This window comes from Callithrix jacchus, chromosome 8 (genome assembly GCF_049354715.1).
Source record: "Callithrix jacchus isolate 240 chromosome 8, calJac240_pri, whole genome shotgun sequence".
NCBI lineage: Eukaryota > Metazoa > Chordata > Mammalia > Primates > Cebidae > Callithrix > Callithrix jacchus.
In genome coordinates, this window is record NC_133509.1 from 128,642,243 (window position 1) to 128,648,696 (window position 6,454).

Sequence of the window (6,454 nt, forward strand, 5' to 3'; positions counted from 1 at the left end):
TGGGTGTTTAAGGGGTCCTCAGGCTTTGAGGCTGAGCTGAGGCTGATTCCAGAGAGCCCCAGCAGGGGAGCGGGATCTGAGGCTTGGCCTTAGACCTGCATGGATTCCAAGCCAGTCTCTGCCACGTGCCAGCCAGGTGATCCCTGGGCACGTGCTCTTGCCACGTTTGCCATTTCATGGGGCTGCTGTGAGGATCGAGGGTGATGCTGGCCCCTCTGTGCTCTCACTTCCGTCTGCTTGTCAGACCCTCCTGCCACCCCGCAGGAGCCAGGTCTAATTACTCAGTCTTGCTGGCGGGGAAACTGAGGCATGGAGAGGCTACTGAAACCCCACCCATGGTCTGGGAGACGCAATGTGCTGTTGGACTCCATGGCGGCTTCTTGACTCGCTGCCCTGGTACACAGCAGGCGCCCAGAAGGGGACGGGGTGGAGGGCGGAAGGGAGCCTCCTGGGAGTCCGCCCCAGAGGACTGCGCCTCCCAACCAGGACAGGTGTTTGCAGAGGCGCCGCCAGGACGCTAGCTCCAAGGCAATGGGCATGGCAGCAACCACTCCTCCAGGCTCCGCTGTTCGCTCCCACCTGCAGGCTGCGCTGTAGGACCCTGTCCAGCCAGGCAGCTCCTGACTCAGCGCCCCCCCCCCCATCAGGGCTTCGTGGAAACTCCCCGGGGGGGCCTCCTGACCGCAGGAGTTGGGCGCCTGTGGGGGCAGGGCTGTCCCGTGGCTGCTCCTGGAGGGTGGTGGAGTGGGGACGTGGGTGAGGCCTCTGCCTGGGAGCCCGCAGTGCTGCCATCACGTAGGGGCAAGGGTGCTTGCAACGTCAGGGTTGGGGGCGCACTCTCTGGAGCCTGAAAAGCAGTTCTTCTAGCTTCAGAAACAGGAACCAACCGATCCTCCCCGTCGTACAAGGGAGCAGTTTCTATTGGGTCGTGCATACCTCTTGGAACAGGATTATCACCACCTGTTCTGCCTGGGGCCAGGCCTGGAATGCAGAAGTTTTTTCTTGAGTAGACAGAGACTTTGTGGCATGAATGTCTCATGGAGAGGAAGTCTCTCTGTTACTTCTCTCTCTCAGGTTTCCTTCTGCCCTTGAGAGCTACTGGCCCTTGATTTTATTTATTATTTAACTTAGGGAGGTGGAGTTTTAGTATGGAGACAGACCTGCCTTCAAATTCCAGCTTACTTCCTTAGCAGCATTCTGATGGACTCCGTCCAAGGGGTCTCAGTCCCCCAGCCTCCACCTCGTCACTTATAAAATGGGGAGGAGAGGACTCCTCCTTGTGTTTGTCATCAGGAGTGAGTGAGAAGATGCCCCTAGTGCAGAGTTTGGCACACAGTAGTTGCTCAAGAAATAGTAACTATTGTTCACATTGACTCTAATGCCTTTCTCACATAACAATCCCTTCAAGTATTTACAGTTCTCCAGTGCCCCCTAAACCTCCTCCCCAGGAAGTACCTCCCTCAACATGCTTGGTTTCTGGAGCTTCCATCTTCCTGTTTTTCTCTTTTGGAAAGACTCATTTTGTAGATGTCATTCATTCATTTATTCATCCCACAAACATGTGTGAGTGCCTGACATGCACTAGTGCTACCAAGAAGAAAATGACACCAAGCCAGGTGCTGTGGAGTGTGCCTGTAATCCCAGCTACTCAGAAGGCTGAGCAGGAAGGGGAATCACTTGAGCCCAAGAGTTTGAGCCCAGTCAGAGTGATAGAGCAAGACCTCATCCTCCTCCCCCTGCCCCTCGAAAAAACAAGAAAATGATAGAGATGCTGCTCACTGTCTAGAAGGAAAAACTGACGACAAAATTGCAAGACAACATCTAAAGTGTAAAACAAGAGTCCAGAAGCATCGTCTGGAAGCAGGATGACGGGTTCTGAGAGACACGGTCAGGTCCTTGATCTCAAGGCATCTACAGGAAGTGGCCTGGTCTATAATGTCCCCATGGTGACCACAGATCGGGGGCTCAAAATGTGGCATGAATGTCTAATGGAGCACTAAACAGGCAACCATAAAGAAAAGATCTAGAGGACTCGAAGAAAGAGTATTAATTTCAGAGATGTCTACAGCCCTGAAATGGATCTGGTTCTGTGTGTAACCCGGGGATACACACAGAATCCATCAATTTGTTCTGCAGCTTTGCAGTGTGAACCTAGAAGATCAGAGCTGCAAGACCCCTCAGCCACCTCAGCTCACCTTGCTTATTCTACAGCTGAGGATACAGAGGCCAAGTCGGGGCCAGGGACTGAAGCTCACTTAAGTCGGCTGAAGTAAGAAGGGGCCAGTCACTTTGAGGACACAGTGCTGTCTCATGGTACCAGGACAGCTTGACCACATGATGGTTGGATAGGAGATCGAAGAGGGCAAAGTCAGGACAGCCACACTTGACTGAGGAAGAGGTGGGGAATCCACACTCTTCAGAAGTGTGAAGGAGAAAATGGCACCAAGCCAGGTGCTGTAGCGTGTGCCTGTAATCCCAGGTACTCAGGAGGTGGAGGCAGGAGGACCACTTGAGTCCAGGAGTTTGAGACTAGGAACGGAAATCCTTTCTCTGCACCTCCCTTGCAGGCCAGCTTACTAGGCCCCTTACACATGGCAGGAAGCTGGCAGCCACAGCACCGCGCTCACGTTTCACAGGGCCAGCCACCAACAAGAGGCAAAATAACTCCTTTTCAGTATCAACTACAAATTCCTAGGGAAGAAGCTGATTGGCTCAGCTTCATTCAAGTGCCCACCAGCCCTGGTCAACCATGGCCAGAGGCAATAAGTTACGTGGAATGAAAATACAATTTTAGCCGACACATTCATCATCAAGCTCTTATTCTGTGCCAGGCACAGGCATTTTGTCAATTGCATCTTCCCAACAAGTCTGTGAAACATGTAAGATTCTCCTCCCAATTTTACAGATGAGGAAACTGAGGCTTGGACAGGTTAAGTTACTAATTCAGAGATATAAAGCTATAAGATGGGAATTTGAGGCTGAGCAGCCTGACTTCAGAGCTCACACTCTAAGCTGTCAACGGGGACTGCCTCCATGGCTACAGTCTGTTGTAACTACACGGAAGGGAACAAGGAGGAAGTTTCCAAAAAAAAAAAAAAACGTGGCCAGGAAGACAGGTGTATTAGTCAGGGTTCTCTAGAGGGACAGAACTAACAGGATATATATATATATATATATATATAAAGGGGAATTTATTAAGTATTAACTCACACGGTCACAAGGTCTCACAAAAGGCCATCTGCAAGCTAAGAAGCAAGGAGAGCCCGTTTGAGTCCCCAAACTGAAGACCCTGGAGTTCAGTGTTCAAGGGCTGGAAGCATCCAGCACAGGAGAAAGCTGTAGGCTGGGAAGCTAGGCCAGTCTAGTCTTTTCACATTTTTTTTGCTTGCTTTATGTTCTAGTTGCACTGGCAGCTGATTAGATGGTGCCCACCCAGCTTGAGGGTGGTCTGCCCTTCCCATCCGACTGACTCAAATGTTGATCCCCTTTGACAACACTCTCACAGAAACACCCAGGATCAATGCTTTGCATCCTTCAATCCAATTAAGTTGACACTCAGTATTAACCATTGCAACAGGCTAGTAGTTACCCACTAAAGCCACTCAGGGGATTAATTACTTTATTTTAATTTACACTCATCTGGCACTCGATGCGGCCAGACACTGGTCTAACAACCTGAAAGATAAGTGCTATTCCTATCCCCTTTTACAGATGAGGAAACTGAGGCACGGACATGTTAGGGCACTCAATGCATCCGCGGCAGAGCTGGAATCAGATTCCAGGTCTCTGGAAGTGAGCATTGGAGTCCCTTTCCCTGCTCTCATGTTGTCTGTTAGGAGTGTGTGTGCGCATGCGTGCATCGTATGTGTGCATGTGTGTAGGCATCTCAGTCGTGACTATGGTGTTTGGCCCCACGTGAGGTTTCTTGGCATTTCCCTGCCCACTCGCCTGAGCCTGCTCCTCCTACCCCTTCTGAGTTTGCTTTACTTTGTCGTTAGCATGGCCTTGGGCTTTGAAAGCAAATTTCATTACAAAAATGACAGCTGGTAGCTCTCCAAATTCCTTTTTGCTTTGAAATGGCTGATCCAGAGCTGTGACTATTAACATTACTGCCCCCTCAGTCGAATTCTCCAGGGGGACAGGAGGTCCTCAGTGGGGGTGGTCCATGTGGCACGCAGGTCAGAGTCGAGCCTGTACCAATGCCTCCTGCAGGGAACATTTGTCACGCCATTATCTGAGCCCTGTCATCTCTGTGTGCAGCTTTGGGAGAGGGACAATGCCTTCATTGTCAATGCAATGATTAGTAATAACAGAAAGGTTCCTGGAGGTCCCACAGCCCACCGCCCCCCAGCAGTTGGGTTTATTCTCCACCAGTGTCCCCCTGAATTTCTCCCCTTGGCCTGCCAGTGGACTTCCCTGGCCACAGTCTTTTGCTGGTCATTTAACAAAGATGGATTTCAGGGACCATGAAATATTGATTAAGTCACATCTCTAAATTACTCTGCTACCTTCTCCAAAACATTGATGCTGGTTTTCTGGGAAGGCTCCTGCAAACAGAGAGCTTTCCACTTCAGAGAACAAGCTTCATACTCCTTTTTAACTCTGGAGTCAGCCCGTGGTGGTGCTCAAGAAATGTTGGATGCATGATGGATGGATGATGAAGGGTGATAGATGGATGCATGGATGGATAGATAGATGGATGGATGGATAGATGGATGGATGGAAAGAGGGGGTGAGGGAGAAAAGGAGGGACAAAAGGAGGGAGAGAAAGATGATGGATGGATCGATGGAGGAAGAGAGAGGTGAAAGGATGGTTAGATGGAGATTCAATTCATGGAAGAGTACAGGCTCTGTTTTTCTTTGTCCTGGTCTTTAGGAAGAAACATCACTTTTTTAAAGTGCCCAGACATTAACTAAACAAATGTTTATCGAGCATCTGCTATATGCTGGGTAAATGGGAGCATAGCAATAAATGAGACACTATTCCTTCCTTCAAGGAGCTTATTACAGTCTTGTGGAAATTGTCCCTTGAGACAGACAATTATAGTACAGTCTATCAAATTTAATTATAGAGGAGGACACACGATAGGAGGTACCAGAGTATCAATTGGAGACACCAATCCAGCTGGAGGGGCATCAGAGAAGGCTTCCTGGAGAAAGGGGAATCTACTGAAACTCATGCAGAGGTTTACAAATTGAAGCTTCACAAATTGTCTTGACTCACCCTTAACATCTATATCCATTCCTGATTATAGATTTTCAAATCAAGTTCTTGCTCCTTCTTGTTTGTTTCTCTGTTTTATGAAGACATTAATTCCCTTGGGACTTTTGTAGAGAATAAACTTGACCATTTTCTTAAATGACAGTATTCCCCCCCCCACCCCCCCCCCCATATGCTGGCCTGGGAGTTGAGAACCCTGCTTTTAGTTCCAACTCTGCCATTGACCTGCTGTGTAGCCTTGGGCAAGGGGCTCTCCCTGTTTGGGCTTGAGTTTCCTTATCTGTAGAATGACTCAGTGAAACCTAAAGTCATTTCCACGTGCAGTCAAGCCTTACAGTGTGAAGCTGATTAGTTAATGCAAGATCTTCCCCAGGGTTCCCAGTCGGTCTCACTCTGACTGGTAAGACAGGCTTTCTCCAAGTCACAATGGGCCTTTCTAATCACACAGTCAACACGATGCTTTATATGGCCTCAGGCTTGTGGCTCTACAGGGATGGACCTGGCCAGGGTGACAGGGACCCTTTCTTCCAACTACCCTTTCTTCAGGCAGCTTTGAGATATAAATATCCTGCAATGCAGAATAGGGTCAAGTCCATATGCATTGATTCCACTGTCAATCTTACTTTGACCCTGCAGAAACTCCTACACATTTCTTACACACGGCCCAGACATCACCTCCTCTGGGAAGCCTTCCAGGATCACTTCTTGTCCCCCTATGTAGCCACCGCCAGCAGCACTCCCTCCTCCGCTTCCACCTATTGCAGACTGACCTCCAGCCTGACACTGTCACCCTCATGCACTCTCAGCCCTGTGGATGCCAGGACTGTTTCTTCTTCAACTCTATGTGCCCAGAGTCTGGCATGAGCACCAGAATCTAACAGGGGCTTAGTAAAGTGGTAGAATGGTTGAAAGAACAAACGACCAAATGCTGAATGGAGACTCCTTCGCCCTCGAACTGGAAATCTATGCCGGATGCCCCTTTCTGAGCCTCCCTTTCTTTGTGTGAATATGATTTGATTGTATGGTCCAAGACATCCTTTAGTTTTAATATTCTGTAGTTTTGGCCAGGTGTGGTGGCTCATGCCTATAATCTCAGCACTTTGGGAGGCTGAAGTGGCGAATCATCTGAGGTCAGGAGTTCGAGACCAGCCTGGCTAACATGGTGAAACCCTGTCTCTACTAAAAATACAAAAAATTAGCCAGGCACGGTGGCGTGCACCAATCCCAGCTACT